Below are 24504 nucleotides of genomic sequence, written 5' to 3' on the forward strand. Positions count from 1 at the left end.
GTGGATTGGCCACATCAAATTGCCAATAAATTGGAACATAAAATGAATTGGGTACTCTAAATTTATTTTTAAACAATATAGTGTGTGAGTGTGTGGTGATGCATGTGGGATGGGGTGCGTGCGTGGGGATGGGGGTGGGGAGCATGTCCCCATGAAGATTAACCTGACCCCACCCCCAAATAAACCTACAAACATGCCTCTCAATAAACTGCTCATGACGCTAAAAAACCTCTCCTAGAGACAACAACCAATATCTTCGTGACTCCAAAAACCTCCTCATCAATCTTTCTATTTCCGTGTCAGAAAAGTTAATTGTTTCCTTGCTGAACAAAGATGGACAGACAAAGTTTTGAGAGAGAAAGTCTTCATTTCGGAAAACGGTCCATCGTTTGACTGACAGGTAGATAAGGGGCGGTTCACTTCCTTTTAAGGCCAATATGCAAATAGCATAGCGTACGTTTTAGGCAATGTGTTTCTTATAGAGAGGTATGTTCGACAATTTGTCAAAATCATACAACAGAACTAGTCTAATTCGGTAGAGATAATTGTAAGTAAAGTGACAGTTTGGCCGTGTAAATGCAGTAAGTGTGAGTGAAAGATGTGATGTGTGGTGTGGACTGGGAGGGTGTACTGTTTTTAAGCATACTTACCTGGCAGGGGTGAAACCATGATCAAAAAGGTGGTTCGCCCAAGACGAGGCTAGCCCATTGCACTTCGGGTGTGCTGATGCCTGCGATGTCCCCAAATGCGGGATACTCGACTGCAAAATTTGTGGTAGTGGGGGCCTGCGTTCGCGCTCTCCCCTGATTTACGAAACAAAAATAGATTGATCCTTTTCAAATCGAGCAACCTGTTGGAAGCAGCGCCCTAAAAACCTCTCCAGGAGCCAACAACAGGGTAGCATGGTAACACAGTGGTTAGCATAGAACATGCAGTTCAGAATGAGGCCGTTCAGCCCATCCAGTCTGCACCGACCCACTTCAGCCCTCACTTCTATCCTATCCCATTAACCTCTCCTAAACTTTTTTCGACAATGAGGGCAGTTTAGCATGGCCAGTCCACATAACCTGCACTTCTTTGCACTGTGGGAGGACACCGCAGCACCTGGAGGACCCCACGCAGACTCCGCACAGACAGTGACCCAGCGGCGAATCGAATCTGGCACCCTGGTGCTGTGAAGCCACGGTGCTATCCACTTCTGCTACCGTGCTGCCCTGCAGTTGCTTCACAGCTCCACGATCCCAGGTCCCATTCCCGGCTCTGTGGACTCTGCACATTCTCCACGTGTCTGCGTGGCTTTCCTCCGGTTGCTCCCACAAGTCCCCAAAGGCATGCTGATAGGTAATTTGGACATTCTCAATTCTCCCGCTCTGTACCCGAACAGGCGCCGGATTGTGGCGACTAGTTGTTTTTCACAGTAACTTCATTGCAGTGTTAATGTAAGCCTACTTGTGACGATAATCATTGTTTTTATTACAATCAACATCTTTGTGACTCTCAAATCCTCCTCATCAATTTCTTTCTATCCCCGTTGCAGAAATGTTAACTCAGTGTCGGGTGTGTGTGTTGGGTGATTGTGAGTATCAAGAATGAGTGTGTGTGTGTTTTTCGTGGGGGGCTGGTGTGCTGGGTCTGTGCGTGTCAGATGGGTGTGTGCGAAAGTGGCACATGGTGCAGTGGTTAGCACTGGGACAACGGCGCTGAGAACCCGGGTTTGAAACCTGGCCCAGGGTCACTGTCCGTGTGGAGTTTGCACATTCTCGCCGTGTCTGCGTGGGTTTCACCCCCACAACCCAAAAGATGTGCAGGTTAGGTGGATTGGCCATGCTAAATTGCCCCTTAATTTAAAAAAATAACAAAATGATTGGGTGCTCTAAATTTAAAAGAAAAAAGATGGGTGCAGGAGGGTCGGGGTAGTGTGTCTGTTTAGGGGCGGCATGGTGGCGCAGTGCTTAGCACTGTTCCCTCACGGCGTCGAAGACCAGAGTTCGATTCAGGCCCCGGGTCATTGTCCATGAGGAGTTTGCACATTTTCCTCAGTGTTTGCGTGGGTCTCACCCTCACAACCCAAAGATGTACAGGCTAGGTGGGTTGGCCACATCAAATTGCCAATAAATTGGAACATAAAATGAATTGGGTACTCTAAATTTATTTTTAAACAATATAGTGTGTGAGTGTGTGGTGATGCATGTGGGATGGGGTGCGTGCGTGGGGATGGGGGTGGGGAGCATGTCCCCATGAAGATTAACCTGACCCCGCCCCCAAATAAACCTGCAAACATGCCTCGCAATAAACTGCTCATGACGCTAAAAAACCTCTCCTAGAGACAACAACCAATATCTTCGTGACTCCAAAAACCTCCTCATCAATCTTTCTATTTCTGTGTCAGAAAAGTTAATTGTTTCCTTGCTGAATAAAGATGGACAGACAAAATTTTGAGAGAGATAGTCTTCATTCCGGAAAACGGTCCATCGTTTGACTGATAGGTAGATAAGGGGCGGTTCACTTCCTTTTCAGGCCAATATGCAAATAGCATAGCGGACGTTTTAGGCAATGTGTTTCTTATAGAGAGGTATATTCGACAATTTGTCAAAATCATACAACAGAACTAGTCTAATTCGGTAGAGATAATTGTAAGTAAAGTGACAGTTTGGCCGTGTAAATGCAGTAAGTGTGAGTGAAAGATGTGATGTGTGGTGTGGACTGGGAGGGTGTACTGTTTTTAAGCATACTTACCTGGCAGGGGTGAAACCATGATCAACAAGGTGGTTCGCCCAGGACGAGGCTAGCCCATTGCACTTCGGGTGTGCTGACGCCTGCGATGTCCCCAAATGCGGGATACTCGACTGCAAAATTTGTGGTAGTGGGGGACTGCGTTCGCGCTCTCCCCTGATTTACGGAACTAAAATAGATTGATCCTTTTCTGGTCGAGCAACATGTTGGAAAGATCGCTCTAAAAACCTCTCCCGGAGCCAACAACAGGAGAGCATGGTAACACAGTGGTTAGCACAGAACATACAGTGCAGAATGAGGCCGTTCAGCCCATCCAGTCTGCACCGTCTCACTTCAGCCCTCACTTCTATCCTATCCCCTTAACCCATTAACCTCTCCTAAACTTTTTTCGACAATGAGGGCAGTTTAGCATAGCCAGTCCACATAACCAGCACCTCTTTGCACTGTGGGAGGACACCGCAGCACCTGGAGGAAACCCACGCAGACTCCGCACAGACAGTGACCCAGCAGCGAATCGAATCTGGCACCGTGGCGCTGTGAAGCCACCGTGCTATCCACTTTTGCTACCCTGCTGCCCTGCTGTTGCTTCACAGCTCCACGATCCCAGGTCCCATTCCCGGCTCTGTGGACTCTGCACATTCTCTGCGTGGCTTTCCTCCGGTTGCTCCCACAAGTCCCCAAAGGCATGCTGATAGGTAATTTGGACATTCTCAATTCTCCCGCTCTGTACCCGAACAGGCGCCGGATTGTGGCGACTAGTTGTTTTTCACAGTAACTACATTGCAGTGTTAATGTAAGCCTACTTGTGACGATAATCATTGTTATTATTACAATCAACATTTATGTGACTCGCAAATCCTCCTCATCAATTTCTTTCTATCCCCGTTGAGGAAATGTTAACTCTGTGTCGGGTGTGTGTGTGTCAGAGGTGTGTGTGTGCGTTGGGGTGATTGTGAGTATCAAGAATGAGTGTGCGTGTGTTTTTCGTGGGGGGCTGGTGTGCTGGGTCTGTGCGTGTCAGATGGGTGTGTGCGAAAATGGCACATGGTGCAGTGGTTAGCACTGGGACAACGGCGCTGAGGACCTGGGTTTGAATCCTGGCCCAGGGTCACTGTCCGTGTGGAGTTTGCACATTCTCGCCGTGTCTGCGTGGGTTTCACCCCCACAACCCAAAGATGTGCAGGTTAGGTGGATTGGCCATGCTAAATTGCCCCTTAATTTAAAAAAATAACAAAATGATTGGGTGCTCTAAATTTAAAAGAAAAAAGATGGGTGTAGGAGTGTCGGGGTAGTGTGTCTGTTTAGCGGCGGCATGGTGGCGCAGTGCTTAGCACTGTTCCCTCACGGCGTCGAAGACTAGAGTTCGATCCAGGACCCAGGTCATTGTCCATGAGGAGTTTGCACATTTTCCTCAGTGTTTGCGTGGGTCTCACCCTCACAACCCAAAGATGTACAGGCTAGGTGGATTGGCCACATCAAATTGCCAATAAATTGGAACATAAAACGAATTGGGTACTCTAAATTTATTTTTAAACAATACAGTGTGTGGTGATGCATGTGGGATGGGGTGCGTGCGTGGGGATGGGGGTGGGGAGCATGTCCCCATGAAGATTAACCTGACTCCACCCCCAAATAAACCTGCAAACATGCCTCTCAATAAACTGCCCATGACGCTAAAAAACCTCTCCTAGAGACAACAACCAATATCTTCGTGACTCCAAAAACCTCCTCATCAATCTTTCTATTTCCGTGTCAGAAAAGTTAATTGTTTCCTTGCTGAACAAAGATGGACAGACAAAGTTTTGAGAGAGAAAGTCTTCATTCCGGAAAACGGTCCATCGTTTGACTGACAGGTAGATAAGGGGCGGTTCACTTCCTTTTAAGGCCAATATGCAAATAGCATAGCGGACGTTTTAGGCAATGTGTTTCTTATAGAGAGGTATGTTCGACAATTTGTCAAAATCATACAACAGAACTAGTCTAATTCGGTAGAGATAATTGTAAGTAAAGTGACAGTTTGGCCGTGTAAATGCAGTAAGTGTGAGTGAAAGATGTGATGTGTGGTGTGGACTGGGAGGGTGTACTGTTTTTAAGCATACTTACCTGGCAGGGGTGAAACCATGATCAAAAAGGTGGTTCGCCCAGGACGAGGCTAGCCCATTGCACTTCGGGTGTGCTGACGCCTGCGATGTCCCCAAATGCGGGATACTCGACTGCAAAATTTGTGGTAGTGGGGGACTGCGTTCGCGCTCTCCCCTGATTAACGAAACAAAAATAGATTGATCCTTTTCAGATCGAGCAACCTGTTGGAAGCATCGCCCTAAAAACCTCTCCAGGAGCCAACAACAGGGTAGCATGGTAACACAGTGGTTAGCATAGAACATGCAGTTCAGAATGAGGCCGTTCAGCCCATCCAGTCTGCACCGACCCACTTCAGCCCTCACTTCTATCCTATCCCATTAACCTCTCCTAAACTTTTTTCGACAATGAGTGCAGTTTAGCATGGCCAGTCCACATAACCTGCACTTCTTTGCACTGTGGGAGGACACCGCAGCACCTGGAGGAAACCCACGCAGACTCCGCACAGACAGTGACCCAGCGGCGAATCGAATCTGGCGCCCTGGTGCTGTGAAGCCACGGTGCTATCCACTTCTGCTACCGTGCTGCCCTGCAGTTGCTTCACAGCTCCACGATCCCAGGTCCCATTCCCGGCTCTGTGGACTCTGCACATTCTCCACGTGTCTGCGTGGCTTTCCTCCGGTTGCTCCCACAAGTCCCCAAAGGCATGCTGATAGGTAATTTGGACATTCTCAATTCTCCCGCTCTGTACCCGAACAGGCGCCGGATTGTGGCGACTAGTTGTTTTTCACAGTAACTACATTGCAGTGTTAATGTAAGCCTACTTGTGACGATAATCATTGTTTTTATTACAATCAACATCTTTGTGACTCTCAAATCCTCCTCATCAATTTCTTTCTATCCCCGTTGCAGAAATGTTAACTCAGTGTCGGGTGTGTGTGTTGGGTGATTGTGAGTATCAAGAATGAGTGTGTGTGTGTTTTTCGTGGGGGGCTGGTGTGCTGGGTCTGTGCGTGTCAGATGGGTGTGTGCGAAAGTGGCACATGGTGCAGTGGTTAGCACTGGGACAACGGCGCTGAGGACCCGGGTTTGAAACCTGGCCCAGGGTCACTGTCCGTGTGGAGTTTGCACATTCTCGCCGTGTCTGCGTGGGTTTCACCCCCACAACCCAAAGATGTGCAGGTTAGGTGGATTGGCCATGCTAAATTGCCCCTTAATTTAAAAAAATAACAAAATGATTGGGTGCTCTAAATTTAAAAGAAAAAAGATGGGTGCAGGAGGGTCGGGGTAGTGAGTCTGTTTAGGGGCGGCATGGTGGCGCAGTGCTTAGCACTGTTCCCTCACGGCATCGAAGACCAGAGTTCGATCCAGGCCCCGGGTCATTGTCCATGAGGAGTTTGCACATTTCCCTCAGTGTTTGCGTGGGTCTCACCCTCACAACCCAAAGATGTACAGGCTAGGTGGATTGGCCACATCAAATTGCCAATAAATTGGAACATAAAACGAATTGGGTACTCTAAATTTATTTTTAAACAATACAGTGTGTGGTGATGCATGTGGGATGGGGTGCGTGCGTGGGGATGGGGGTGGGGAGCATGTCCCCATGAAGATTAACCTGACTCCACCCCCAAATAAACCTGCAAACATGCCTCTCAATAAACTGCCCATGACGCTAAAAAACCTCTCCTAGAGACAACAACCAATATCTTCGTGACTCCAAAAACCTCCTCATCAATCTTTCTATTTCCGTGTCAGAAAAGTTAATTGTTTCCTTGCTGAACAAAGATGGACAGACAAAGTTTTGAGAGAGAAAGTCTTCATTCCGGAAAACGGTCCATCGTTTGACTGACAGGTAGATAAGGGGCGGTTCACTTCCTTTTAAGGCCAATATGCAAATAGCATAGCGGACGTTTTAGGCAATGTGTTTCTTATAGAGAGGTATGTTCGACAATTTGTCAAAATCATACAACAGAACTAGTCTAATTCGGTAGAGATAATTGTAAGTAAAGTGACAGTTTGGCCGTGTAAATGCAGTAAGTGTGAGTGAAAGATGTGATGTGTGGTGTGGACTGGGAGGGTGTACTGTTTTTAATCATATTTACCTGGCAGGAGTGAAACCATGATCAAAAAGGTGGTTCGCCCAGGACGAGGCTAGCCCATTGCACTTCGGGTGTGCTGACGCCTGCCATGTCCCCAAATGCGGGATGCTCGACTGCAAAATTTGTGGTAGTGGGGGACTGCGTTCGCGCTCTCCCCTGATTTACGAAACAAAAATAGATTGATCCTTTTCACATCGATCAACCTGTTGGAAGCATCGCCCTAAAAACCTCTCCAGGAGCCAACAACAGGGTAGCATGGTAACACAGTGGTTAGCATAGAACATGCAGTTCAGAATGAGGCCGTTCAGCCCATCCAGTCTGCACCGACCCACTTCAGCCCTCACTTCTATCCTATCCCATTAACCTCTCCTAAACTTTTTTCGACAATGAGGGCAGTTTAGCATAGCCAGTCCACATAACCTGCACTTCTTTGCACTGTGGGAGGACACCGCAGCACCTGGAGGAAACCCACGCAGACTCCGCACAGACAGTGACCCAGCGGCGAATCGAATCTGGCGCCCTGGTGCTGTGAAGCCACGGTGCTATCCACTTCTGCTACCGTGCTGCCCTGCAGTTGCTTCACAGCTCCACGATCCCAGGTCCCATTCCCGGCTCTGTGGACTCTGCACATTCTCCACGTGTCTGCGTGGCTTTCCTCCGGTTGCTCCCACAAGTCCCCAAAGGCATGCTGATAGGTAATTTGGACATTCTCAATTCTCCCGCTCTGTACCCGAACAGGCGCCGGATTGTGGCGACTAGTTGTTTTTCACAGTAACTACATTGCAGTGTTAATGTAAGCCTACTTGTGACGATAATCATTGTTTTTATTACAATCAACATCTTTGTGACTCTCAAATCCTCCTCATCAATTTCTTTCTATCCCCGTTGCAGAAATGTTAACTCAGTGTCGGGTGTGTGTGTTGGGTGATTGTGAGTATCAAGAATGAGTGTGTGTGCGTTTTTCGTGGGGGGCTGGTGTGCTGGGTCTGTGCGTGTCAGATGGGTGTGTGCGAAAGTGGCACATGGTGCAATGGTTAGCACTGGGACAACGGCGCTGAGGACCCGGGTTTGAATCCTGGCCCAGGGTCACTGTCCGTGTGGAGTTTGCACATTCTCGCCGTGTCTGCGTGGGTTTCACCCCCACAACCCAAAGATGTGCAGGTTAGGTGGATTGGCCATGCTAAATTGCCCCTTAATTTAAAAAAATAACAAAATGATTGGGTGCTCTAAATTTAAAAGAAAAAAGATGGGTGCAGGAGGGTCGGGGTAGTGTGTCTGTTTAGGGGCGGCATGGTGGCGCAGTGCTTAGCACTGTTCCCTCACGGCATCGAAGACCAGAGTTCGATCCAGGCCCCGGGTCATTGTCCATGAGGAGTTTGCACATTTCCCTCAGTGTTTGCGTGGGTCTCACCCTCACAACCCAAAGATGTACAGGCTAGGTGGATTGGCCACATCAAATTGCCAATAAATTGGAACATAAAATGAATTGGGTACTCTAAATTTATTTTTAAACAATATAGTGTGTGAGTGTGTGGTGATGCATGTGGGATGGGGTGCGTGCGTGGGGATGGGGGTGGGGAGCATGTCCCCATGAAGATTAACCTGACCCCGCCCCCAAATAAACCTGCAAACATGCCTCTCAATAAACTGCTCATGACGCTAAAAAACCTCTCCTAGAGACAACAACCAATATCTTCGTGACTCCAAAAACCTCCTCATCAATCTTTCTATTTCTGTGTCAGAAAAGTTAATTGTTTCCTTGCTGAATAAAGATGGACAGACAAAGTTTTGAGAGAGATAGTCTTCATTCCGGAAAACGGTCCATCGTTTGACTGATAGGTCGATAAGGGGCGGTTCACTTCCTTTTCAGGCCAATATGCAAATAGCATAGCGGACGTTTTAGGCAATGTGTTTCTTATAGAGAGGTATATTCGACAATTTGTCAAAATCATACAACAGAACTAGTCTAATTCGGTAGAGATAATTGGAAGCAAAGTGACAGTTTGGCCGTGTAAATGCAGTAAGTGTGAGTGAAAGATGTGATGTGTGGTGTGGACTGGGAGGGTGTACTGTTTTTAAGCATACTTACCTGGCAGGGGTGAAACCATGATCAACAAGGTGGTTCGCCCAGGACGAGGCTAGCCCATTGCACTTCGGGTGTGCTGACGCCTGCGATGTCCCCAAATGCGGGATACTCGACTGCAAAATTTGTGGTAGTGGGGGACTGCGTTCGCGCTCTCCCCTGATTTACGGAACTAAAATAGATTGATCCTTTTCTGGTCGAGCAACATGTTGGAAAGATCGCTCTAAAAACCTCTCCCGGAGCCAACAACAGGAGAGCATGGTAACACAGTGGTTAGCACAGAGCATACAGTGCAGAATGAGGCCGTTCAGCCCATCCAGTCTGCACCGTCTCACTTCAGCCCTCACTTCTATCCTATCCCCTTAACCCATTAACCTCTCCTAAACTTTTTTCGACAAAGAGGGCAGTTTAGCATAGCCAGTCCACATAACCAGCACCTCTTTGCACTGTGGAAGGACACCGCAGCACCTGGAGGAAACACACGCAGACTCCGCACAGACAGTGACCCAGCAGCGAATCGAATCTGGCACCGTGGCGCTGTGAAGCCACCGTGCTATCCACTTCTGCTACCCTGCTGCCCTGCTGTTGCTTCACAGCTCCACGATCCCAGGTCCCATTCCCGGCTCTGTGGACTCTGCACATTCTCTGCGTGGCTTTCCTTCGGTTGCTCCCACAAGTCCCCAAAGGCATGCTGATAGGTAATTTGGACATTCTCAATTCTCCCGCTCTGTACCCGAACAGGCGCCGGATTTTGGCGACTAGTTGTTTTTCACAGTCACTTCATTGCAGTGTTAATGTAAGCCTACTTGTGACGATAATCATTGTTATTATTACAATCAACATTTATGTGACTCGCAAATCCTCCTCATCAATTTCTTTCCATCCCGTTGAGGAAATGTTAACTCTGTGTCGGGTGTGTGTGTGTCAGAGATGTGTGTGTGCGTTGGGGTGATTGTGATTATCAAGAATGAGTGTGCTTGTGTTTTTCGTGGGGGGCTGGTGTGCTGGGTCTGTGCGTGTCAGATGGGTGTGTGCGAAAATGGCACATGGTGCAGTGGTTAGCACTGGGACAACGGCGCTGAGGACCCGGGTTTGAATCCTGGCCCAGGGTCACTGTCCGTGTGGAGTTTGCACATTCTCGCCGTGTCTGCGTGGGTTTCACCCCCACAACCCAAAGATGTGCAGGTTAGGTGGATTGGCCATGCTAAATTGCCCCTTAATTTAAAAAAATAACAAAATGATTGGGTGCTCTAAATTTAAAAGAAAAAAGATGGGTGTAGGAGTGTCGGGGTAGTGTGTCTGTTTAGGGGCGGCATGGTGGCGCAGTGCTTAGCACTGTTCCCTCACGGCGTCGAAGACTAGAGTTCGATCCAGGACCCAGGTCATTGTCCATGAGGAGTTTGCACATTTTCCTCAGTGTTTGCGTGGGTCTCACCCTCACAACCCAAAGATGTACAGGCTAGGTGGATTGGCCACATCAAATTGCCAATAAATTGGAACATAAAATGAATTGGGTACTCTAAATTTATTTTTAAACAATATAGTGTGTGAGTGTGTGGTGATGCATGTGGGATGGGGTGCGTGCGTGGTGATGGGGGTGGGGAGCATGTCCCCATGAAGATTAACCTGACCCCACCCCCAAATAAACCTGCAAACATGCCTCTCAATAAACTGCCCATGACGCTAAAAAACCTCTCCTAGAGACAACAACCAATATCTTCGTGACTCCAAAAACCTCCTCATCAATCTTTCTATTTCCGTGTCAGAAAAGTTAATTGTTTCCTTGCTGAACAAAGATGGACAGACAAAGTTTTGAGAGAGAAAGTCTTCATTCCGGAAAACGGTCCATCGTTTGACTGACAGGTAGATAAGGGGCGGTTCACTTCCTTTTAAGGCCAATATGCAAATAGCATAGCGGACGTTTTAGGCAATGTGTTTCTTATAGAGAGGTATGTTCGACAATTTGTCAAAATCATTCAACAGAACTAGTCTAATTCGGTAGAGATAATTGTAAGTAAAGTGACAGTTTGGCCGTGTAAATGCAGTAAGTGTGAGTGAAAGATGTGATGTGTGGTGTGGACTGGGAGGGTGTACTGTTTTTAGGCATACTTACCTGGCAGGGGTGAAACCATGATAAAAAAGGTGGTTCGCCCAGGACGAGGCTAGCCCATTGCACTTCGGGTGTGCTGACGCCTGCGATGTCCCCAAATGCGGGATACTCGACTGCAAAATTTGTGGTAGTGGGGGACTGCGTTCGCGCTCTCCCCTGATTTACGAAACAAAAATAGACTGATCCTTTTCAGATCGAGCAACCTGTTGGAAGCATCGCCCTAAAAACCTCTCCAGGAGCCAACAACAGGGTAGCATGGTAACACAGTGGTTAGCATAGAACATGCAGTTCAGAATGAGGCCGTTCAGCCCATCCAGTCTGCACCGACCCACTTCAGCCCTCACTTCTATCCTATCCCATTAACCTCTCCTAAACTTTTTTCGACAATGAGGGCAGTTTAGCATGGCCAGTCCACATAACCTGCACTTCTTTGCACTGTGGGAGGACACCGCAGCACCTGGAGGAAACCCACGCAGACTCCGCACAGACAGTGACCCAGCGGCGAATCGAATCTGGCACCCTGGTGCTGTGAAGCCACGGTGCTATCCACTTCTGCTACCGTGCTGCCCTGCAGTTGCTTCACAGCTCCACGATCCCAGGTCCCATTCCCGGCTCTGTGGACTCTGCACATTCTCCACGTGTCTGCGTGGCTTTCCTCCGGTTGCTCCCACAAGTCCCCAAAGGCATGCTGATAGGTAATTTGGACATTCTCAATTCTCCCGCTCTGTACCCGAACAGGCGCCGGATTGTGGCGACTAGTTGTTTTTCACAGTAACTTCATTGCAGTGTTAATGTAAGCCTACTTGTGACGATAATCATTGTTTTTATTACAATCAACATCTTTGTGACTCTCAAATCCTCCTCATCAATTTCTTTCTATCCCCGTTGCAGAAATGTTAACTCAGTGTCGGGTGTGTGTGTTGGGTGATTGTGAGTATCAAGAATGAGTGTGTGTGTGTTTTTCGTGGGGGGCTGGTGTGCTGGGTCTGTGCGTGTCAGATGGGTGTGTGCGAAAGTGGCACATGGTGCAATGGTTAGCACTGGGACAACGGCGCTGAGGACCCGGGTTTGAATCCTGGCCCAGGGTCACTGTCCGTGTGGAGTTTGCACATTCTCGCCGTGTCTGCGTGGGTTTCACCCCCACAACCCAAAGATGTGCAGGTTAGGTGGATTGGCCATGCTAAATTGCCCCTTAATTTAAAAAAATAACAAAATGATTGGGTGCTCTAAATTTAAAAGAAAAAAGATGGGTGCAGGAGGGTCGGGGTAGTGTGTCTGTTTAGGGGCGGCATGGTGGCGCAGTGCTTAGCACTGTTCCCTCACGGCGTCGAAGACCAGAGTTCGATCCAGGCCCCGGGTCATTGTCCATGAGGAGTTTGCACATTTCCCTCAGTGTTTGCGTGGGTCTCACCCTCACAACCCAAAGATGTACAGGCTAGGTGGATTGGCCACATCAAATTGCCAATAAATTGGAACATAAAATGAATTGGGTACTCTAAATTTATTTTTAAACAATATAGTGTGTGAGTGTGTGGTGATGCATGTGGGATGGGGTGCGTGCGTGGGGATGGGGGTGGGGAGCATGTCCCCATGAAGATTAACCTGACCCCGCCCCCAAATAAACCTGCAAACATGCCTCTCAATAAACTGCTCATGACGCTAACAAACCTCTCCTAGAGACAACAACTAATATCTTCGTGACTCCAAAAACCTCCTCATCAATCTTTCTATTTCTGTGTCAGAAAAGTTAATTGTTTCCTTGCTGAATAAAGATGGACAGACAAAGTTTTGAGAGAGATAGTCTTCATTCCGGAAAACGGCCCATCGTTTGACTGATAGGTAGATAAGGGGCGGTTCACTTCCTTTTCAGGCCAATATGCAAATAGCATAGCGGACGTTTTAGGCAATGTGTTTCTTATAGAGAGGTATATTCGACAATTTGTCAAAATCATACAACAGAACTAGTCTAATTCGGTAGAGATAATTGTAAGTAAAGTGACAGTTTGGCCGTGTAAATGCAGTAAGTGTGAGTGAAAGATGTGATGTGTGGTGTGGACTGGGAGGGTGTACTGTTTTTAAGCATACTTACCTGGCAGAGGTGAAACCATGGTCAACAAGGTGGTTCGCCCAGGACGAGGCTAGCCCAGTGCACTTCGGGTGGGCTGACGCCTTCGATGTCCCCAAATGCGGGATACTCGACTGCAAAATTTGTGGTAGTGGGGGACTGCGTTCGCGCTCTCCCCTGATTTACGGAACTAAAATAGATTGATCCTTTTCTGGTCGAGCAACATGTTGGAAAGATCGCTCTAAAAACCTCTCCCGGAGCCAACAACAGGAGAGCATGGTAACACAGTGGTTAGCACAGAACATACAGTGCAGAATGAGGCCGTTCAGCCCATCCAGTCTGCACCGTCTCACTTCAGCCCTCACTTCTATCCTATCCCCTTAACCGATTAACCTCTCCTAAACTTTTTTCGACAATGAGGGCAGTTTAGCATAGCCAGTCCACATAACCAGCACCTCTTTGCACTATGGGAGGACACCGCAGCACCTGGAGGAAACCCACGCAGACTCCGCACAGACAGTGACCCAGCAGCGAATCGAATCTGGCACCGTGGCGCTGTGAAGCCACCGTGCTATCCACTTCTGCTACCCTGCTGCCCTGCTGTTGCTTCACAGCTCCACGATCCCAGGTCCCATTCCCGGCTCTGTGGACTCTGCACATTCTCTGCGTGGCTTTCCTCCGGTTGCTCCCACAAGTCCCCAAAGGCATGCTGATAGGTAATTTGGACATTCTCAATTCTCCCGCTCTGTACCCGAACAGGCGCCGGATTTTGGCGACTAGCTTTTTTTCACAGTCACTTCATTGCAGTGTTAATGTAAGCCTACTTGTGACGATAATCATTGTTATTATTACAATCAACATTTATGTGACTCGCAAATCCTCCTCATCAGTTTCTTTCTATCCCCGTTGAGGAAATGTTAACTCTGTGTCGGGTGTGTGTGTGTCAGAGGTGTGTGTGTGCGTTGGGGTGATTGTGAGTATCAAGAATGAGTGTGCGTGTGTTTTTCGTGGGGGGCTGGTGTGCTGGGTCTGTGCGTGTCAGATGGGTGTGTGCGAAAATGGCACATGGTGCAGTGGTTAGCACTGGGACAACGGCGCTGAGGACCCGGGTTTGAATCCTGGCCCAGGGTCACTGTCCGTGTGGAGTTTGCACATTCTCGCCGTGTCTGCGTGGGTTTCACCCCCACAACCCAAAGATGTGCAGGTTAGGTGGATTGGCCATGCTATATTGCCCCTTAATTTAAAAAAATAACAAAATGATTGGGTGCTCTAAATTTAAAAGAAAAAAGATGGGTGTAGGAGTGTCGGGGTAGTGTGTCTGTTTAGGGGCGGCATGGTGGCGCAGTGCTTAGCACTGTTCCCTCACGGCGTCGAAGACTAGAGTTCGATCCAGGACCCAGGTCATTGTCCATGAGGAGTTTGCACATTTTCCTCAGTGTTTGCGTGGGTCTCACCCTCACAACCCAAAGATGTACAGGCTAGGTGGATTGGCCACATCAAATTGCCAATAAATTGGAACATAAAATGAATTGGGTACTCTAAATTTATTTTTAAACAATATAGTGTGTGAGTGTGTGGTGATGCATGTGGGATGGGATGCGTGCGTGGGGATGGGGGTGGGGAGCATGTCCCCATGAAGATTAACCTGACCCCACCCCCAAATAAACCTGCAAACATGCCTCTCAATAAACTGCTCATGACGCTAAAAAACCTCTCCTAGAGACAACAACCAATATCTTCGTGACTCCAAAAACCTCCTCATCAATCTTTCTATTTCCGTGTCAGAAAAGTTAATTGTTTCCTTGCTGAACAAAGATGGACAGACAAAGTTTTGAGAGAGAAAGTCTTCATTCCGGAAAACGGTCCATCGTTTGACTGACAGGTAGATAAGGGGCGGTTCACTTCCTTTTCAGGCCAATATGCAAATAGCATAGATTACATAGAACATACAGTGCAGAAGGAGGCCATTCGGCCCATCGAGTCTGCACCGACCCACATTAATCCCTCACTTCCACCCTATCCCCGCAACCCAATAACCCCTCCCAACCCTTATGGACATAGCGGACGTTTTAGGCAATGTGTTTCTTATAGAGAGGTATATTCGACAATTTGTCAAAATCATACAACAGAACTAGTCTAATTCGGTAGAGATAATTGTAAGTAAAGTGACAGTTTGGCCGTGTAAATGCAGTAAGTGTGAGTGAAAGATGTGATGTGTGGTGTGGACTGGGAGGGTGTACTGATTTTAAGCATACTTACCTGGCAGGGGTGAAACCGTGGTCAACAAGGTGGTTCGCCCAGGACGAGGCTAGCCCATTGCACTTCGGGTGTGCTGACGCCTGCGATGTCCCCAAATGCGGGATACTCGACTGCAAAATTTGTGGTAGTGGGGGACTGCGTTCGCGCTCTCCCCTGATTTACGGAACTAAAATAGATTGATCCTTTTCTGGTCGAGCAACATGTTGGAAAGATCGCTCTAAAAACCTCTCCCGGAGCCAACTACAGGAGAGCATGGTAACACAGTGGTTAGCACAGAACATACAGTGCAGAATGAGGCCGTTCAGCCCATCCAGTCTGCACCGTCTCACTTCAGCCCTCACTTCTATCCTATCCCCTTAACCCATTAACCTCTCCTAAACTTTTTTCGACAATGAGGGCAGTTTAGCATAGCCAGTCCACATAACCAGCACCTCTTTGCACTGTGGGAGGACACCGCAGCACCTGGAGGAAACCCATGCAGACTCCGTACAGACAGTGACCCAGCAGCGAATCGAATCTGGCACCGTGGCGCTGTGAAGCCACCGTGCTATCCACTTCTGCTACCCTGCTGCCCTGCTGTTGCTTCACAGCTCCACGATCCCAGGTCCCATTCCCGGCTCTGTGGACTCTGCACATTCTCTGCGGGGCTTTCCTCCGGTTGCTCCCACAAGTCCCCAAAGGCATGCTGATAGGTAATTTGGACATTCTCAATTCTCCCGCTCTGTACCCGAACAGGCGCCGGATTTTGGCGACTAGTTGTTTTTCACAGTCACTTCATTGCAGTGTTAATGTAAGCCTACTTGTGACGATAATCATTGTTATTATTACAATCAACATTTATGTGACTCGCAAATCCTCCTCATCAATTTATTTCTATCCCCGTTGAGGAAATGTTAACTCTGTGTCGGGTGTGTGTGTGTCAGAGGTGTGTGTGTGCGTTGGGGTGATTGTGAGTATCAAGAATGAGTGTGCGTGTGTTTTTCGTGGGGGGCTGGTGTGCTGGGTCTGTGCGTGTCAGATGGGTGTGTGCGAAAATGGCACATGGTGCAGTGGTTAGCACTGGGACAACGGCGCTGAGGACCCGGGTTTGAAACCTGGCCCAGGGTCACTGTCCGTGTGGAGTTTGCACATTCTCGCCGTGTCTGCGTGGGTTTCACCCCCACAACCCAAAGATGTGCAGGTTAGGTGGATTGGCCATGCTAAATTGCCCCTTAATTTAAAAAAATAACAAAATGATTGGGTGCTCTAAATTTAAAAGAAAAAGATGGGTGTAGGAGTGTCGGGGTAGTGTGTCTGTTTAGGGGCGGCATGGTGGCGCAGTGCTTAGCACTGTTCCCTCACGGCGTCGAAGACTAGAGTTCGATCCAGGACCCAGGTCATTGTCCATGAGGAGTTTGCACATTTTCCTCAGTGTTTGCGTGGGTCTCACCCTCACAACCCAAAGATGTACAGGCTAGGTGGATTGGCCACATCAAATTGCCAAAAAATTGGAACATAAAATGAATTGGGTACTCTAAATTTATTTTTAAACAATATAGTGTGTGAGTGTGTGGTGATGCATGTGGGAAGGGGTGCGTGCGTGGGGATGGGGGTGGGGAGCATGTCCCCATGAAGATTAACCTGACCCCACCCCCAAATAAACCTGCAAACATGCCTCTCAATAAACTGCTCATGACGCTAAAAAAACTCTCCTAGAGACAACAACCAATATCTTCGTGACTCCAAAAACCTCCTCATCAATCTTTCTATTTCCGTGTCAGAAAAGTTAATTGTTTCCTTGCTGAACAAAGATGGACAGACAAAGTTTTGAGAGAGAAAGTCTTCATTCCGGAAAACGGTCCATCGTTTGACTGACAGGTAGATAAGGGGCGGTTCACTTCCTTTTAAGGCCAATATGCAAATAGCATAGCGGACGTTTTAGGCAATGTGTTTCTTATAGAGAGGTATGTTCGACAATTTGTCAAAATCATACAACAGAACTAGTCTAATTCGGTAGAGATAATTGTAAGTAAAGTGACAGTTTGGCCGTGTAAATGCAGTAAGTGTGAGTGAAAGATGTGATGTGTGGTGTGGACTGGGAGGGTGAACTGTTTTTAAGCATATTTACCTGGCAGGAGTGAAACCATGATCAAAAAGGTGGTTCGCCCAGGACGAGGCTAGCCCATTGCACTTCGGGTGTGCTGACGCCTGCGATGTCCCCAAATGCGGGATACTCGACTGCAAAAGTTGTGGTAGTGGGGGACTGCGTTCGGCCACTCCCCTGATTTACGAAACAAAAATAGATTGATCCTTTTCAGATCGAGCAACCTGTTGGAAGCATCGCCCTAAAAACCTCTCCAGGAGCCAACAACAGGGTAGCATGGTAACAAAGTGGTTAGCAGAGAACATGCAGTTCAGAATGAGGCCGTTCAGCCCATCCAGTCTGCACCGACCCACTTCAGCCCTCACTTCTATCCTATCCCATTAACCTCTCCTAAACTTTTTTCGACAATGAGGGCAGTTTAGCATGGCCAGTCCACATAACCTGCACTTCTTTGCACTGTGGGAGGACACCGCAGCACCTGGAGGAAACCCACGCAGACTCCGCACAGACAGTGACCCAGCGGCGAATCGAATCTGGCACCTGGTGCTGTGAAGCCACGGTGCTATCCACTTCTGCTACCGTGCTGCCCTGCAGTTGCTTCACAGCTCCACGATCCCAGGTCCCATTCCCGGCTCTGTGGACGCTGCACATTCTCCACGTGTCTGCGTGGCTTTCCTCCGGTTGCTCCCACAAGTCCCCAAAGGCATGCTGATAGGTAATTTGGACATTCTCAATTCTCCCGCTCTGTACCCGAACAGGCGCCGGATTGTGGCGACTAGTTGTTTTTCACAGTAACTTCATTGCAGTGTTAATGTAAGCCTACTTGTGACGATAATCATTGTTTTTATTACAATCAACATCTTTGTGACTCTCAAACCCTCCCCATCAATTTCTTTCTATCCCCGTTGCAGAAATGTTAACTCAGTGTCGGGTGTGTGTGTTGGGTGATTGTGAGTATCAAGAATGAATGTGTGTGTGTTTTTCGTGGGGGGCTGGTGTGCTGGGTCTGTGCGTGTCAGATGGGTGTGTGCGAAAGTGGCACATGGTGCAGTGGTTAGCACTGGGACAACGGCGCTGAAGACCCGGGTTTGAATCCTGGCCCAGGGTCACTGTCCGTGTGGAGTTTGCACATTCTCGCCGTGTCTGCGTGGGTTTCACCCCCACAACCCAAAGATGTGCAGGTTAGGTGGATTGGCCATGCTAAATTGCCCCTTAATTTAAAAAAATAACAAAATGATTGGGTGCTCTAAATTTAAAAGAAAAAAGATGGGTGCAGGAGGGTCGGGGTAGTGTGTCTGTTTAGGGGCGGCATGGTGGCGCAGTGCTTAGCACTGTTCCCTCACGGCGTCGAAGACCAGAGTTCGATCCAGGCCCCGGGTCATTGTCCATGAGGAGTTTGCACATTTCCCTCAGTGTTTGCGTGGGTCTCACCCTCACAACCCAAAGATGTACAGGCTAGGTGGATTGGCCACATCAAATTGCCAATAAATTGGAACATAAAATGAATTGGGTACTCTAAATTAATTTTTAAACAATATAGTGTGTGAGTGTGTGGTGATGCATGTGGGATGGGGTGCGTGCGTGGGATTGGGGCTGGGGAGCATGTCCCCATGAAGATTAACCTGACCCCGCCCCCAAATAAACCTGCAAACATGCCTCTCAATAAACTGCTCATGACGCTAAAAAACCTCTCCTAGAGACAACAACCAATATCTTCGTGACTCCAAAAACCTCCTCATCAATCTTTCTATTTCCGTGTCAGAAAAGTTAATTGTTTCCTTGCTGAATAAAGATGGACAGACAAAGTTTTGAGAGAGATAGTCTTCATTCCGGAAAACGGTCCATCGTTTGACTGATAGGTAGATAAGGGGCGGTTCAGGAGGCCAATATGCAAATAGCATAGCGGACGTTTTAGGCAATGTGTTTCTTATAGAGAGGTATATTCGATAATTTGTGAAAATCATACAACAGAACTAGTCTAATTCGGTAGAGATAATTGTAAGTAAAGTGACAGTTTGGCCGTGTAAATGCAGTAAGTGTGAGTGAAAGATGTGATGTGTGGTGTGGACTGGGAGGGTGTACTGTTTTTAAGCATACTTACCTGGCAGGGGTGAAACCATGATCAACAAGGTGGTTCGCCCAGGACGAGGCTAGCCCATTGCACTTCGGGTGTGCTGACGCCTGCGATGTCCCCAAATGCGGGATACTCGACTGCAAAATTTGTGGTAGTGGGGGACTGCGTTCGCGCTCTCCCCTGATTTACGAAACAAAAATAGATTGATCCTTTTCTGGTCGAGCAACATGTTGGAAACATTGCTCTAAAAACCTCTCCCGGAGCCAACAAGAGGAGAGCATGGTAACACAGTGGTTAGCACAGAACATACAGTGCAGAATGAGGCCGTTCAGCCCATCCAGTCTGCACCGTCTCACTTCAGCCCTCACTTCTATCCTATCCCCTTAACCCATTAACCTCTCCTAAACTTTTTTCGACAATGAGGGCAGTTTAGCATAGCCAGTCCACATAACCTGCACCTCTTTGCACTGTGGGAGGACACTGCAGCACCTGGAGGAAACCCACGCAGACTCCGCACAGACAGTGACCCAGCAGCGAATCGAATCTGGCACCGTGGCGCTGTGAAGCCACCGTGCTATCCACTTCTGCTACCCTGCTGCCCTGCTGTTGCTTCACAGCTCCACGATCCCAGGTCCCATTCCCGGTTCTGTGGACTCTGCACATTCTCTGCGTGGCTTTCCTCCGGTTGCTCCCACAAGTCCCCAAAGGCATGCTGATAGGTAATTTGGACATTCTCAATTCTCCCGCTCTGTACCCGGACAGGCGCCGGATTGTGGCGACTAGTTGTTTTTCACAGTCACTTCATTGCAGTGTTAATGTAAGCCTACTTGTGACGATAATCATTGTTATTATTACAATCAACATTTATGTGACTCGCAAATCCTCCTCATCAATTTCTTTCTATCCCCGTTGAGGAAATGTTAACTCTGTGTCGGGTGTGTGTGTGTCAGAGGTGTGTGTGTGCGTTGGGGTGATTGTGAGTATCAAGAATGAGTGTGCGTGTGTTTTTCGTGGGGGGCTGGTGTGCTGGGTCTGTGCGTGTCAGATGGGTGTGTGCGAAAATGGCACATGGTGCAGTGGTTAGCACTGGGACAACGGCGCTGAGGACCCGGGTTTGAATCCTGGCCCAGGGTCACTGTCCGTGTGGAGTTTGCACATTCTCACCGTGTCTGCGTGGGTTTCACCCCACAACCCAAAGATGTGCAGGTTAGGTGGATTGGCCATGCTAAATTGCCCCTTAATTTAAAAAAATAACAAAATGATTGGGTGCTCTAAATTTAAAAGAAAAAAGATGGGTGTAGGAGTGTCGGGGTAGTGTGTCTGTTTAGGGGCGGCATGGTGGCGCAGTGCTTAGCACTGTTCCCTCACGGCGTCGAAGACTAGAGTTCGATTCAGGACCCAGGTCATTGTCCATGAGGAGTTTGCACATTTTCCTCAGTGTTTGCGTGGGTCTCACCCTCACAACCCAAAGATGTACAGGCTAGGTGGATTGGCCACATCAAATTGCCAATAAATTGGAACATAAAATGAATTGGGTACTCTAAATTTATTTTTAAACTATATAGTGTGTGAGTGTGTGGTGATGCATGTGGGATGGGGTGCGTGCGTGGGGATGGGGGTGGGGAGCATGTCCCCATGAAGATTAACCTGACCCCACCCCCAAATAAACCTGCAAACATGCCTCTCAATAAACTGCTCATGACGCTAAAAAACCTCTCCTCGAGACAACAACCAATATCTTCGTGACTCCAAAAACCTCCTCATCAATCTTTCTATTTCCGTGTCAGAAAAGTTAATTGTTTCCTTGCTGAACAAAGATGGACAAAGTTTTGAGAGAGAAAGTCTTCATTCCGGAAAACGGTCCACCGAGTCGATTTCGGTGGCGTGAGAGCAGCTGGTTAGTCAGTTTCAGCGGGAGCATTGCGGAAGGAGGGTGCTGGGAGGTAAGTCAACCTTTAAAAGCACTTCTCTTTGCAGGGGCAGGCCAGTCGATTTCGGCGGCGTGAGAGCAGCTGGTTAGTCAGTTTCAGCGGGAGCATTGCGGAAGGAGGGTGCTGGGAGGTTAGTCAACCTTTAAAAGCACTTCTCTTTGCAGGGGCAGGCCAGTCGATTTCGGTGGCGTGAGAGCAGCTGGTTAGTCAGTTTCAGCGGGAGCATTGCGGAAGGAGGGTGCTGGGAGGTAAGTCAACCTTTAAAAGCACTTCTCTTTGCAGGGGCAGGCCAGTCGATTTCGGCGGCGTGAGAGCAGCTGGTTAGTCAGTTTCAGCGGGAGCATTGCGGAAGGAGGGTGCTGGGAGGTTAGTCAACCTTTAAAAGCACTTCTCTTTGCAGGGGCAGGCCAGTCGATTTCGGTGGCGTGAGAGCAGCTGGTTAGTCAGTTTCAGCGGGAGCATTGCGGAAGGAGGGTGCTGGGAGGTAAGTCAACCTTTAAAAGCACTTCTCTTTGCAGGGGCAGGCCAGTCGATTTCGGTGGCGTAAGAGCAGCTGGTTAGTCAGTTTCAGCGGGAGCATTGCGGAAGGAGGGTGCTGGGAGGTAAGTCAACCTTTAAAAGCACTTCTCTTTGCAGGGGCAGGCCAGTCGATTTCGGTGGCGTGAGAGCAGCTGGTTAGTCAGTTTCAGCGGGAGCATTGCGGAAGGAGGGTGCTGGGAGGTAAGTCAACCTTTAAAAGCACTTCTCTTTGCAGGGGCAGGCCAGTCGATTTCGGTGGCGTGAGAGCAGCTGGTTAGTCAGTTTCAGCGGGAGCATTGCGGAAGGAGGGTGCTGGGAGGTAAGTCAACCTTTAAAAGCACTTCTCTTTGCAGGGGCAGGCCAGTCGATTTCGGCGGCGTGAGAGCAGCTGGTTAGTCAGTTTCAGCGGGAGCATTGCGGAAGGAGGGTGCTGGGAGGTAAGTCAACCTTTAAAAGCACTTCTCTTTGCAGGGGCAGGCCAGTCGATTTCGGTGGCGTGAGAGCAGCTGGTTAGTCAGTTTCAGCGGGAGCATTGCGGAAGGAGGGTGCTGGGAGGTAAGTCAACCTTTAAAAGCACTTCTCTTTGCAGGGGCAGGCCAGTCGATTTCGGTGGCGTGAGAGCAGCTGGTTAGTCAGTTTCAGCGGGAGCATTGCGGAAGGAGGGTGCTGGGAGGTAAGTCAACCTTTAAAAGCACTTCTCTTTGCAGGGGCAGGCCAGTCGATTTCGGCGGCGTGAGAGCAGCTGGTTAGTCAGTTTCAGCGGGAGCATTGCGGAAGGAGGGTGCTGGGAGGTAAGTCAACCTTTAAAAGCACTTCTCTTTGCAGGGGCAGGCCAGTCGATTTCGGTGGCGTGAGAGCAGCTGGTTAGTCAGTTTCAGCGGGAGCATTGCGGAAGGAGGGTGCTGGGAGGTAAGTCAACCTTTAAAAGCACTTCTCTTTGCAGGGGCAGGCCAGTCGATTTCGGCGGCGTGAGAGCAGCTGGTTAGTCAGTTTCAGCGGGAGCATTGCGGAAGGAGGGTGCTGGGAGGTAAGTCAACCTTTAAAAGCACTTCTCTTTGCAGGGGCAGGCCAGTCGATTTCGGTGGCGTGAGAGCAGCTGGTTAGTCAGTTTCAGCGGGAGCATTGCGGAAGGAGGGTGCTGGGAGGTAAGTCAACCTTTAAAAGCACTTCTCTTTGCAGGGGCAGGCCAGTCGATTTCGGCGGCGTGAGAGCAGCTGGTGAGTGGTGAGTCAGTTTCAGCAGGAGCTGAGACTTTTTCTCTTTTCTTTAAATTAGTTTTTTTAGGCGGGATCAGGAAGTCGACCCGCGGACGTCTGGGAAGACCATCACCAATAAATTCAGGTGGAGAGGAAACCCGAGACACTACACGTGTAGTGTCTCCCACCCGCCCTCCTCCTCTAACCTAATAATAAAACCCATTGGTCTGAGGTAAGTACCATATTTTTATTATATTATTATTATTTTTTATAAAAATTTAATTTAGTTGTTAGCCAGATCTTGGTAGAAAGTTAGAGGAATGGCAGGGAAGGGAGTACAATGTTCCTCCTGCAGGATGTTTGAGGTGAGGGATGCAGTTAGTGTCCCTGCTGATTTTACCTGCAGGAAGTGCTGCCATCTCCAGCTCCTCCAAGACCGAGTTAGGGAACTGGAGCTGGAGTTGGAAGAACTTCGGATCATTCGGGAGGCAGAAGGGGTCATAGATAGCAGCTTCAGGGAATTAGTTACACCAAAGATTGGAGATAGGTGGGTAACTGTAAGAGGGACTGGGAAAAAACAGTCAGTGCAGGGATCCCCTGCGGTCGTTCCCCTGAGAAACAAGTATACCGCTTTGGATACTTGTGGGGGGGACGACTTACCAGGGGTAAGCCATGGGGTACGGGCCTCTGGCACGGAGTCTGTCCCTGTTGCTCAGAAGGGAAGGGGGGAGAGGAGCAGAGCATTAGTAATTGGGGACTCTATAGTCAGGGGCACAGATAGGAGATTTTGTGGGAGCGTGAGAGACTCACGTTTGGTATGTTGCCTCCCAGGTGCAAGGGTACGTGATGTCTCGGATCGTGTTTTCCGGATCCTTAGGGGGGAGGGGGAGCAGCCCCAAGTCGTGGTCCACATTGGCACCAACGACATAGGTAGGAAAGGGGACAAGGATGTCAGGCAGGCTTTCAGGGAGCTAGGATGGAAGCTCAGAACTAGAACAAACAGAGTTGTTATCTCTGGGTTGTTGCCCGTGCCACGTGATAGTGAGATGAGGAATAGGGAGAGAGAGCATTTAAACACGTGGCTACAGGGATGGTGCAGGCGGGAGGGTTTCAGATTTTTGGATAACTGGGGCTCTTTCTGGGGAAGGTGGGACCTCTACAGACAGGATGGTCTACATCTGAACCTGAGGGGCACAAATATCCTGGGGGGGGGGAGATTTGTTAGTGCTCTTTGGGGGGGGTTTAAACTAATGCAGCAGGGGCATGGGAACCT

General features: G+C 48.8%; 10 non-coding genes across 10 annotated transcripts; all 10 read left to right on the forward strand.

Annotated features, from left to right (window-relative positions):
• The first annotated feature begins 642 nt into the window (after positions 1–642).
• LOC140390788 (U1 spliceosomal RNA) lies at positions 643–806 on the forward strand. The gene has a single exon (XR_011934845.1). It is a non-coding gene; the product is annotated as a U1 spliceosomal RNA (small nuclear RNA).
• Positions 807–2728: 1922 nt separating this feature from the next.
• On the forward strand, positions 2729–2892 carry LOC140390620 (U1 spliceosomal RNA). Its single transcript, XR_011934680.1, has one exon. It is a non-coding gene; the product is annotated as a U1 spliceosomal RNA (small nuclear RNA).
• Positions 2893–4828: 1936 nt separating this feature from the next.
• LOC140390830 (U1 spliceosomal RNA) lies at positions 4829–4992 on the forward strand. The gene has a single exon (XR_011934887.1). It is a non-coding gene; the product is annotated as a U1 spliceosomal RNA (small nuclear RNA).
• Positions 4993–6906: 1914 nt separating this feature from the next.
• LOC140390849 (U1 spliceosomal RNA) lies at positions 6907–7070 on the forward strand. The gene has a single exon (XR_011934904.1). It is a non-coding gene; the product is annotated as a U1 spliceosomal RNA (small nuclear RNA).
• A 1922-nt stretch (positions 7071–8992) lies between these two features.
• Positions 8993–9156, forward strand: LOC140390621 (U1 spliceosomal RNA). The gene has a single exon (XR_011934681.1). It is a non-coding gene; the product is annotated as a U1 spliceosomal RNA (small nuclear RNA).
• Positions 9157–11099: 1943 nt separating this feature from the next.
• Positions 11100–11263, forward strand: LOC140390698 (U1 spliceosomal RNA). Its single transcript, XR_011934756.1, has one exon. It is a non-coding gene; the product is annotated as a U1 spliceosomal RNA (small nuclear RNA).
• Positions 11264–13185: 1922 nt separating this feature from the next.
• LOC140390813 (U1 spliceosomal RNA) lies at positions 13186–13349 on the forward strand. The gene has a single exon (XR_011934870.1). It is a non-coding gene; the product is annotated as a U1 spliceosomal RNA (small nuclear RNA).
• Positions 13350–15420: 2071 nt separating this feature from the next.
• On the forward strand, positions 15421–15584 carry LOC140390715 (U1 spliceosomal RNA). The gene has a single exon (XR_011934773.1). It is a non-coding gene; the product is annotated as a U1 spliceosomal RNA (small nuclear RNA).
• A 1943-nt stretch (positions 15585–17527) lies between these two features.
• On the forward strand, positions 17528–17691 carry LOC140390866 (U1 spliceosomal RNA). The gene has a single exon (XR_011934921.1). It is a non-coding gene; the product is annotated as a U1 spliceosomal RNA (small nuclear RNA).
• Positions 17692–19604: 1913 nt separating this feature from the next.
• LOC140390622 (U1 spliceosomal RNA) lies at positions 19605–19768 on the forward strand. Its single transcript, XR_011934682.1, has one exon. It is a non-coding gene; the product is annotated as a U1 spliceosomal RNA (small nuclear RNA).
• The last annotated feature ends 4736 nt before the right edge of the window (positions 19769–24504 follow it).

The sequence above is a fragment of the Scyliorhinus torazame genome, chromosome 14, assembly GCF_047496885.1.
Source record: "Scyliorhinus torazame isolate Kashiwa2021f chromosome 14, sScyTor2.1, whole genome shotgun sequence".
Lineage (NCBI taxonomy): Eukaryota > Metazoa > Chordata > Chondrichthyes > Carcharhiniformes > Scyliorhinidae > Scyliorhinus > Scyliorhinus torazame.